This window comes from Arachis hypogaea, chromosome 2 (assembly GCF_003086295.3).
Source record: "Arachis hypogaea cultivar Tifrunner chromosome 2, arahy.Tifrunner.gnm2.J5K5, whole genome shotgun sequence".
NCBI lineage: Eukaryota > Viridiplantae > Streptophyta > Magnoliopsida > Fabales > Fabaceae > Arachis > Arachis hypogaea.
In genome coordinates, this window is record NC_092037.1 from 13220037 (window position 1) to 13232857 (window position 12821).

The window sequence follows — 12821 nt, forward strand, 5'->3', positions numbered from 1 at the left end:
ACATCTTGCTGCGTTATTTTTATCCAACCCCTCAAAAGTTCCTCACTTTCAACTTATTGTAAGGCTACATAAACAGCTCTACTAGTCATTTTATATTACCAAATCAAAGATTAATACTAAAGCAAACCAAATAGTACAAATCAAAGTAATCATGAACCATTTTGAAATATAAAAAGTGCTAGAATCCCAACACAATCTTAGGGATCAAACTCAGTCAATGAAGTAACAAGAAAGAGGAACTTAATAAATTTTTCAACAGAGCACTTTTTTTTATTTTGCAAAGGTCTTAAACAGAACAATAAGAAACAAAAAATGTGATTAACAAAGCACAGAAGCTAAGCTTAGTAACTACGAATTCTAAAAAAATGTAACTATATAAGTAAACACGCAGAGTCCATATATAATATCTCCATCAATTTTCATACTTGGAAAATTCCCCAAAATCCTATCTTATGTAAATCAAGTTCTCTAAGAATAATTAGTATATAAACCAGCCAAGGTATCTAACTGCAAAAACTAATTAAGTACCAATTTCAGCTTTCACATAAATAATAAGACAAAGGAAATCACTAATTATTTTTTTAAATGAATTTAAAGTAATAAAAATAAGTACATTAAAATTATTTCTCTAATTGAAGTTTATTAAGTCAAATCTCACTTCCTACTATAACTATTACTTAAAAACTCTAAGTGCATACTGTACTCGTTGATTAATCGTTATGTATATATGGTTACATACTATTTTAATTTATTTAATATATAAACTAAAAGAATGGTCAATCATCCATTCATAGGATACATATATGAAATAATATGTGATTAAGAATTGCTTCTCTTATAGTGACATGTAAACACAAAGAGACTGTCATATATATTCCGATTTATCTGTTCCCTCTTTATCTCTCTTTGATCTGTTTCCTTTTATAATAATGTATATTAGAAACTAGGCCTTGCAGCTTGTATTATGGCATAACAGCAGATAAAATGAGACAGCATAAATCAAGCAGGGTGAAACCAGCAGCTATGTCTGAGTATATGAATCAACAAGTGACAACATATATTTCTATAGACCACAACTAGAATAAAATTAGTTCGTTCATTCTTCCGTCCAGGCAAATGCAGAGAAATATATAATAAATGAATAAATGTATTAATTATTCTGTTGCAATCTGTTGAACATAACAGGTACCAATCAGTCAAACTGAAAATAGAATAAAGAGTCGTGTATCTATATGTTTGTTATAACTTAGTAACTCCTCTTGATCTCAACAGTTAATTCATAAGTCAGAGTTTTTGGAAATTAGAATGTCACCAAATATACTATATTATCAATTATCCAACATTATCCAAAACTCACATAATATTGCTTATTTCAAATTAATATTACTAATAATAGGCAAAAGATGCAGTGGTGAGAAGTTGTCAATGCAGGTAAGTATTGGTTATAACACATAGGCAAAATTAAGGTTACATCAGGATCAAATCCTTCTTACTATAACCCTCTCCTTATTAGGAGAATGATCAATTCCACTACTCACATATGCAAAAGATGAATGGATGCAATATTAATAAATAAAATTTATCATAGTGGATTTCAAATTTCTAAGCTTAGAGGCAGACCATAGATGCAGGATAGAATGCAAAGAGCACAATGGAGATCATTATGAAAACTGTAGCGTTTGTACGTATAATCAGTTCTGTACACGCACCTAAAAGGAATGTTGACAACCACTTTGCATCTATAAATCAAGATTAGCCCAGAACCTTGTAACTAGATTAGTTTATTTAATTTCACAGTTTTACAGGAGCATACACAGGGAGGGGGTTCAGTGATGGTTCAAATGCTAATGGGATTTTCTTTTCTCTCATTCAAAAGATTGCTTGATTCAATCCAACTCACACGATTACCCTTCAAGTACGAGTAACTACAGCCGGTTTAAGAAGGCAACATAAATTTGATGATCCATCGTAAGAGAAAGGGGAGGAATAAAGTAACAATGAACAATCGAATGAGCATCAAAGAATCCGTAAAATTAAATCAAACCAATGGTATCAACATGCTTTTATGTTCACTCAAACCACTCAACCTTGTTTCTCAGCTCCACACTCATCACACAAAGCAAAAAGTACTCTATCTGTCTACATAATAAGAAATTGACTCAAGGGTGTGAGACAGACGATTTTAACGTGAACCAATCAAGTCTCCATACTGAATATAAAAAATAACAGAGGAATTCATCGTTGATGATGATGGACAGAGGTATTATACTATAATATTTGTTATCTTTTGGAAGATAAACTTGCAATCTGCTAATTAATCATACGGATTCAAATCCCTAACTCGAAATCGCTTCAATTAGCCACAATTTATAGAAGATATACCCAAATACATGTTTAGAACTCTGAACCAATAATGAAAACCACAAGAAAAGCTCAATGTGGAAGAACAAACCGGTGAAAGTGGGAGGCAGCGATAGCTAGGATTCGCGCACTGGAGAGGACGGTGTCGGGGTTTCACGCACTGCCAATTAGATGCTCAACTTCGTCGCTGGTGATGGAACCACGGTTGGCCGCTGCGCGATTCGACGGCGAAGACGGAAGCGCCGGGTGGAGCAGATGGTACGCGGCTCTGCTCCCGTTCGTGTTTGGCGCGCTACCAAAATGAAGTGACGGGTTTCTGCAAATTTGGGGGGGGAGGAGGGTTTCAATTAATGGCAGTAAAGTAAATGGGGGAATTGAATTAAGGAATTGAAACTCACCTGGCAGAAGTTTCTGGGTGTACTCGCGGGTAGGTTGCGCCAGAGGGAGGTTGGGTGCTCTTCGCGCCTCTGCTCGTTCTTTCGTTCGCGCCAAGAGGTTAAGTGAAATCAGGATGGTTAGTATGAAGATATATACACCAAATTCGAGGCGGTTCGGATTGCACGGCCGATATCCAGGAGGATTTAGCGGTACCTGCCAGACCGCCAATGATCTTTGCCGGGATCTTCTCAACTAGCGTCGTTTTTGGCATGGGCCGTTGTTCCTCCGCCGCTAGGTTCCGCATCTGTTGTAGTGTTTATTCTTTGACAATGAAAAAAATTAGGTGCAGTGGTCCAGTAGATACTTCAATTTACTATGTTCATGTCATATTTGAATTTAACAATTAATAAGAATATTAGCCAATTATAATTAACTTTTAGTTAGGTGGAAAAAAAATCTAAATTCATCTCAAAAGTCACTTTAATTTCACACTTTCCCTCGGAATAAAACAAAAAAAAAGCTTATGTTAAAAATAAAAAAAATAATTATAAATGATCTTTTTATTATTCTAGATTAATATATCTTTTATCAGATAATTAATTTATTAATAATTTAAATTTAATTTATACATATGTATGTTTGTGTATATAATTCTAATTTTTTCGATAAATATAAATAATTTTAAGTTCAAATTATAGATATATTTATATTTAAATAAAAAATTTATATATTTTTTGTTCCCATTATTATTAATTTTTTTTGGGTCCATCACTAAGTATCAACTTTTTCGACATTCTTAAAACTTCAACTATTTGTTTTTAAAAAAAAATATTGAATTTTTTAATTCATTTCAGAGAAATTTTTGAGATCTCTGTCTAAAAAGTAATTAGTACCTTTTATTTTTGTCACTTCTTTTTATTCAAAATGTTATTAGACTATTTTCTATTATGTTCAAATTTTTTTTCTTTATGTTATGTTCTAACTAAAGTATTTATTTTTTATTATCACATTCTTTTTATCCAATATGTTTTTGTATGTTGAATAAAATATTTGATTGATTTTTTTTTTGTCTATTACATCTCTTTATTTGATCATATTGTTTTGTATGTTATGCATATATTGCATAGAATGAATAAAAAGTGTTTTTTTCTTTGTAAACTAAGTATCATAACAAAGAAACATAATACTTGTAAATATACAACTATATGAAAGTCTTCAATTATGTATAAATAGATAGATTAGAATATGACGGCTTCCTTTCATCTTTTAAATTCATAAATAGAGGAGAGAGGGTAGCATAAAAGTGTGACAAAATTAGAATCAAAGTTGAACTTTAATTTGACAAGATATTATAAGTATATGTTATGTGCTTATTATTTAATGTAAAGTGATACATGATGTTTAGCTTTGTTTGCCTTTACAGGTGAAGAACATCAACAAAAAGTTAAGACCAACCTAAGGGTATGTCATCAAATGAAATGAAAAGTAACACACCCATTTTCATCTCATCTCTTTATTTATTTATTTATTTATTTATTTATTTATTTATTAATTATTATTATTATTATTATTATTATTGTTATTATTATTATTGTTGTTGTTGTGCCATTAATGTCCTTCTATTTGTGAAGGGAGGATTAAATAATACAATTTGAAACAAAAAACAATGTTAAAAAGAAGGTGCAGTTGCCAGTTGGTATCAAAATTGTAATTTTTTTAATCTGGTTTGGAAGCTATATAATAGTTTATATGTCTATCGTTTAAACTTTAATCAAAATATACTCTTACTTAATTATAACCTAAATATCTAAAATCCTATTATTATTATTATTATTATTATTATTGGCGCATGTGCATGTCTTCGAGTTCAAAAGAAGTCAAACTCTCATATTATGAGATAATGCGATAAATATGAAATTATTCATATATTTTAGCTTTTATATATATAGTTTAACCAAAATGGTCAAATTCACGGGTCTAACTAAATTCGAAGAGGTAATTTAGACTTAATTCCTAGACTCATATAAGTTTATTTGTTATAAATTTTTAAAATATATATATCATATATAATATATATATTTATTCAAATATAAACATTTAAATATAACAATTTCAACCTCATAATATATAATAATAAATTAAATAATACATTAGTATATGGTACTCGCCGGATCGTCGGTTAGAAAATTCTCTTTTTCACAAGAGAGAAAGAATGGGATTTCAACGTTGCATGTATAATCTCAACCGACAAGGCGACTCGCAACAAAAATTTAGATTAGAGATGTCACAATTTAAAACCAATTTAAACTGGGAGTAGAATCCCAGGTCGTCTTCCCAAGGAGCTAGCGACCACGAGTGCACAATTTGGTTGTGATAATCAAGGAATTTTCAATAAAAAAATGAACAATTAAAAGAATAAAAGAACAATCAAAATTGCAACTAATGAACCAATAAACTAATTAAAAAACTATCTATATAGTATGAACAAGTAAGAGTTGAAAGTGATTGATGTGTATGTATGATTCAAAACACAAATAGAATATTGGCTTGGGATAAGCTAGGGGATCCTTTCCTTATTGTAACCGCAACTATGACAATTATGATCGATTAATCTCACTTAGTTAACCATTAACATCGAAGAATAGATCAAGTGAGTATAATTGTTCTTAATCTACAAATCCTAACTCACTTATAAGAACAATTAACAACCCAAGAATTATCACTAAATATTGAACATTACAACTCTAGTACTCCATATGCTCATTTTTTCCAAGGCAAGAGGTGAAAATTTATCTCATAATCAAAGTTGACATTTCCACAAACACTTGGTGGGCATATCATAAAACAAGGCGAAATTGAAAAAATGCTTGAAACTATGAGCAACAAATAATCAAAAGCAACAATAGTAACTCAACCAAGCATATAATAATCATCAATCATCAAATTCATCAACAAGAAATCAAAATTGCAAAAAGTATATATATTAATAATATGTCTTTAACTACAAGAAAGAGTATCAAAATTGTAGCAATAAAAGAGAGCAATTAAGAAATACTTACAATGGAGGCAAGCAAAAATCCATGATAAAAGATGGAAATAGCACTTAGAATATAAACCCTAATGAAAACTCTAAGAGAGTTGAGAGAAAACTTAGAGAAAACTAAACCGAAAGCCTCCTAAAACTATCTAACACTACTCCTAATGATATGCCATGTTTCATCAAGTGTTGCCCCCTCCATGTGAGCTCTAGGCCATCAGATTTGGGCCTCCAAAGCCTTCCAAATGTGGGCCACATGACTTTTAAATGAAGGCATGTGCTGGTACCTGTGCGTATGCACACTTGGCCGAATCTCAGGTTGTGCGTACGCACAAGAGGCTGTACGCACGCACACTTCGCAAAGTTTTTCTCCTTTATTTTCTTCATGTTTCCTCCCTCTTGCATGCTTCTCTTCCATTCTTACCAAGTCATTCCTATCTATTACATCTGAAATCACTCACCAAAAATATCAAGGTATCGAATAGAATGCAAATGAAAAAAATTTGATTAAATTAAGCACAAAAGAGAATGTTTTCATAATCAAGTACAATTTAGGAGGAAAACTCAAAAGCATGCTATTTAAGGGAATAAATGTAGGTTTGCATGATGAAATTCACTCAATTCCAACAAAAAATTACCATCAAATATGGATTCATCAGTATAACAATTACAACAAGTACTTTAAAATATATTCGCAACAATAGGTCTAGAAATACTAGGAACTAAAGGCTTGTCCATGAACCAACATTCTTAAACATTTTGTCTCAAAATTCAATAAATCAACAATACCAAATAATTAAATTAGTACAACTATCCCTAAATAATGGTAAGAAATTATGAAAAATGAATTAACAAAGGAGAAATTATAGTGAAACATCATTAACAACTACAAACACTATAAAAAAATATTGAGTATCGTCGGATTTACCATAGAAAAAACGAATAAAATTCGATGGAATAAATCTCGCCGGTAACAAATTATCGTCAGATTTTTACGTCAGATTTAGTGGCAGAATATGGATATCAAAAAAACAAAATCTGTTGCAACTTACCGTCGAAAAATTTTCGATGGTAACATTGGCACCAAATCATACGGCTTCACGCCATCTTACCGGCGAATTAATTCGTTAGTAAAAGCCGATGGAAATATTTTTTCTAATTTTTTTTGAAAAATTAGCTGGGCGGTTATCATCGGTATATTCTGATGATAATTTTGACAGTAGATTCTTTTAATTTTTCCATCCATCTTTAAAATATCATATATACAAATTAAAATTAAGGAATGATGGTATCGAAATATCTAAAACAGTACTAATTATATTACATTATTCTCAAAGTTTGGTAAAGAAATACATAAAATAGAACTATATTTATATTAACCCAATTCAGATTCATTATCTTCTTCATCTGGTTCACCATCATCCTCTTTCGAGGTAGTATCTTGATCATCGAACTCATCCTCCTCTTCTTTGTTGCCATCGATCCCTCTTCTTCTTGAAGATCATCTTCCTCTGATAGTAGTGCGTCGTCATCTGTTCCAAGGTCAATGATGTCATCATCAATAACAGCCGACCTAAGGGTGATCGAATCACCGGTATCAACCCCCATTTTCGAAAGAGTTAGGTCATCAATCTGGTAAGGTTCCTAACCCTCTGTCCCATCAGACTTGGATCAGTCTCTTAACTTAGTTTTGACCATCACCAACTAGACTTGCATGAACCCGGATAAGACAAATAGTATACATGTCGTGCATTTTTAGGTAGAATAAAAAGATCATAGTGCCTATATTTCCTGGTTACATTAACTTCAGTGATATCGTAGTCTTTGTGCTTTCATGATCCTTGTCGCGAACTTGGATCATACCATTCACATTTAAACACGCACACCTTGTAAGTAGTGCGATAAAAATACTCTAATTGAATTATGTTGTGCAACACACTAAACCAATTAGAATGACCACCTCCTGAATCTCCATGAACCCAAACTCCGTTGTTATCTAATTTCTTTCCAATCGATCACTGTAAAAAATAGAACTGATATCCATTAACATTGTATATCAGGTAGCTTGTCCCCTTACTCATTGGGTCCTGATTAAGTGCAACTAGTTCCTAATCTGTTGTGTCAGTTAGATGCACACTGATGTATTGTCTGAATCAATCTGAAAAATTGTTCAATGAGATATCAGGAATTGTCTCTTGAAATAACCTATATGATAAAATAGGATAAAAAAATTTTGATTAGATTAAGAAGTTAGTATCTTACTGATTGCAATATTTACAAAGACTTAAAGAACTCACACGAGGTAGGGTGAAATCTGGTCACAATTAAGCAACACATGCAGATGTGCGGCATCGATTTCCTTCTGCACTAACCAGTAGTCACTGTCTGCATCAATTGCAGCTCCTTCCGAAGCAAAGATTGGATATGTTATTCCACTTGATGAGGATTCTTCCCTCTCATCATTCCTTCCAACCCTTATTCTACGTGACTTAACATGAGCCTGAAAATAGAATGAGCAAAATGCGGATGTTTTATTTGCTAGGAACACTTCACAGATGCTGTCCTTAATCCGAGCTCTGTTCTTCACAGTGCAGTTGAATGAACCAATCATCCTCTCAAATGGGTACATCCACCTAAATTGGATCGGCACATATAGTTTACTTTGTATGGTAGATGAATTGCTAAGTATTCCATAACGTAAAAAAAGGATGGAGATAATATCTTCTATAGCTTACAAAGTATGATAAGAATGTTCTTATCCATGACTGTAAGATCATTAATGTTAAGTTTCATAGCACATAACTCTCTAAATAACTCACTTATTTCTATGAGGGATTTATAGATGTTGGTTGGAAGTTCTTTGAACGTGACAGGAAGCAAAGACTCCATGAAGAATGACAACCATGACTCTTCAACTCAACAAGCCTACCCTGTGAGACGTTTGCATACCTGATCAAGTTAGACGTGTAACTAACAGGAAACCTCAATCCTCTAATCCACTTACAAATATTTTTTCTCTGGTCTTTCATTAGAGCGAACACCGCCTTTGCTTTAGCCCACTGCCCATTCTCAAGTTCCTTTAAGTTTAGATCTGCCGCCTACAAATGTCTACCAAGTCTAACCTAGCTTTATTGTTATCCTTTGTTCGTTTATCGTCCATTACTGTGTGCATGATATTATCAAACACGTTTTTTTCAATGTGCATCACATCAAGACAATGTTGAACCAAGTTGTCTTTCTAATTAAGCAACTCCTAATACTCTATTTAGTCTAATTATACTCCCTGCCATATTTCGGAGGTCTCAAACCTGCCCTGTTATTGACGATCTTTGCGATTCTACTGACACGATGCCAAACTTGCCTACCACCCAATCTCACGGGTGCCTCTTCTTGTTTAGTTTTATACTATTTGAACGAGTCTTTGTTGTGCCAAAAATGATGATCCATGTCGAGAAATCTCCGATGGCAATCAAACTACGAATTCTTACCACCATTCGTCAACCAAAATGGCTTTGTATCCTCCATACAAATAGGACATGTCATTCTACCATGAGTGGACCAATCTGACAACATCTTGTACTCAGAAAAGTCGTTAATGGTCCACATCAACACAATATGCAGTTGAAAGTTTTTCTTCGTCGAAATATCATACGTTTCTACACCATGGATCCACAACTCCTTTAACTCATCCACCAAAGACTGCAAGAAGATATCTATTTTGGCCTTTGGATTGCTGGGACTAGGTATGATACAAGTTTAGAACATGTATGTGTCCTTCATGCACATTTCGAAACTCGGGTTATAAGGTGTCACCACTATAGGCCAATAAGAGTATGCGTTACCGAAATTAAAATTTGGTGCGAACCCGTCAGAGTACAAAGCTAGTCTAACATTTCTAGGCTCGCTCGCAAATGTAGGATAGACCCGATCAAAATACTTCCAAGCGTCTCCATATGACGGGTGCATCATGATTTCATAATCTCTCTTGTTGTTACTATGCCAGGTCATGTGAGGAGCCGGACTCATCGATGCATACAATTGTTTTAGCCTAGGAATTAAGAGAAAGTAGTGCATCCGTTTCATTGGAACTCTTTTTTACCACCGTTTACCAATCTATTTTCTCTTGGCTTGACACCTCGGTGATCCACAAAATCTATATTCAATTAGGTTTGCATCTCTCTTGTAATACAGCATACAATTATTCAAATAACAATCAATTTTCACTGAATTTAGACACAATTTTGAAACTATCTTCTTTGCTTCGTAGTGGTTCCGGGGGATGTCAGTGGTCCCGACAGGTACCAGTTCGTTACAAAGGGTGGCCCACTTATCAAAATACTCTTGGTATGATTTGACTCCAACTTAATACTCATCATTCTAACACATGCAGACAAAGGTTTTGTGGCAGATTCTAACAGATGATAACATCTCTTTGCCTTTGGGTTAGGCTCTTGTTTAGTCTCTTCCAACTCCGTAACACCTATTGCATCAAACCCTATCTTGTTGCATCTCTCTTGGTTACCCTCCCAATTCATTTCTTCCATGTTTAGTTCTCTCACTACCCGAACCCTCGTTGATCGACCATCGAATCTCTTCAAATTTGAGGCAGACCGGCTAATTCCCTGTTCGTTCACTTCTCTGTGTTCTGTCCATATCAAATACCTATCCATGAACCCATTGCGGTAGAGGCGAAGTGTTATATTCGAAGGTCCTAACCACTTATTCAGCTGACACTTATGACACGGACACTAAGATACCCCTTTGGACCTAGACGGTTCTATGCTGATACATGCACAACAAATGCATCAACCCCTCAAAAAATTCAAGTTTTAAACCCCCGTCCACCGTTATCCCTATTATATTGCAACACACATCCTAGAATTCAACCAACAACATAACTTATTAAAATTTTTAGAAAATTTGACAGAATGTATTCTATAATTAGAATCCTCCGCCAAATACGATTATTATTTTCTAACAAACCAAACATGTTTAAACAATTTAAACGATAATTTAGAAGAACTTCTTCTTAATTCAGAGACATCTATCAAATAAATATAACAATTTTTACAGAAAAAATAGCTACAGGTATAAATTATAACATACACGTATTCAATAAAACATCAAATCATAACCGTTCTAGTGTACAACTCCTTATAACTTCACAATTTTCCAGCAAACAAGGGTTTCGAGAAGGCGCCACTACGCAACCTTCTCCCACTTCCGTCCTAAGACTCTATCCCAGAAAAAGTAAGTCGAACATAAAATTTAAACAATTCATTATATTCAGGGATAGAAAACCAACCTGGAATATTACTGTATAGACAACAAAAAAAAGCAAACTCCAACTTATCTCAAAGAAAATAGCACCGTCCTAATAAAAAGGACAAATTATTAAATTCACAAGTTGAAACTAATTCAAAAATTAATTTGAAAGAATAAATAAACTTATTAGTTCAATTAAATAAAACCTAATTCTAATTTCATCAAACTAACAACAGGCATTATAAAAATAAGCGATATAAATTTAAAGCAATTGAAAGAAACTCATTCACTAAAATCAACTAAAATCTTTAAATAACTCAAGCACTCTTAATCTCACCGTACTTAACCTATCCTGACATTATTTAATTTTTACTTACATTAAATTAACACAACAACTCCTAATCACACACTTCATTAAACAAATTTAACCACTAATTTAACAAAAATCCTATCAAAATGCTAAACTCACAAAATAATCTGAAAAAAAAAACAATCATACAAACAATAAATCTGGTGATAGTGGTTGCAGGATCTCTTTAACATGGTGGTGACAGAGGTGGCAGTGACGGCGACGTGAACAGCAACCACGACAGAAGTTGCGGCGAGACAGTAGTAGTAGCAAAATTGACGATGATATGCTATCGGCAGTCGTGATGGTGACAGCTTCGACGTCCAGGGAGAGAAAAGACGAGAGAGGGAGAGAGAGAGGGTTTGCAGAAGTGAGGGAGAAGGGTTTCGCATTTGAATTTTACCCTAATTTTACCGTCAAATTTACCAGCAGATTAATTCGCCGGTAAATTAGCAAAATGACACGTTTCACTAAACCGTGATATCGGCAGAATATACCGATAAAAAAATTTGACGGTAAAATTGGCGCGGGTGAGTTACGTTTTCGCACCAATAATTACTGTTGGCTTTAGCGACGAAAAAGCTGTTTCGACGGTAATCTTTTTTGGCGACGAATTTCTCCTCCTTTTCGTTGGAAAACTCGATGCTAAATCTGCCGGTATAGATCAATGGTAAATCTGACGGTAATTTCGATAGTACTCAGCGTTTTTCTTGTAGTGAAAATTACAGTTCTCCAACTTTAGAAATATCAAAGAAACTAAGAAATTACAGTGAAATTTAGATTAACAACTAACAACTACAAAATGCAGTAACTTAGTAATAAAAACTATGAATTTTTTAAAAAACATACCTAAATAGAGTAGAAAAACCTGGCGTAGTTGTGCAAACAGACAAGCGGCGGTTGTGTGTGAATGAACGACGGCAACGCGACGAACGGCAAAGGACACGACGAATGGTGGCAATGCGACGAATGGCGACAGCGCGGTGAATGACAGATGCTCCACATAACAAAACAAAGAGTGAGAGTAAGGAGAAGCAGAATAGACTCAACAGAGAGTAGAGAGCAACATGCGACACATGGAGACACAGGCGATCGACGGCGAATGATGGATGGCAAACAGACAGAGGTCACAATAGAGAGAGAGAGAGAGAGAGAGAGAGAGAGAGAGAGAGAGAGAGAGAGAGAGAGTAGAGAAAATGGCGGAAAGATCTCAACAATTAGAGTTAGCTAGGTTGTTTTTTCTTTTATTTTGGGCTAAAACGACGTTATTTTTTGCCAAAATGGACACCCAAAGCAAACCCGTTAACTCGAGCTCAGACTCGCAACGCTTAATTTGGCCGAATTTATGCAAATTTACCCGAATTTAATTCAATTCTATTACCTAAATTCGTAAAATCGTTTAACTTGTGAGTTTGACAACAATAAGTTTAC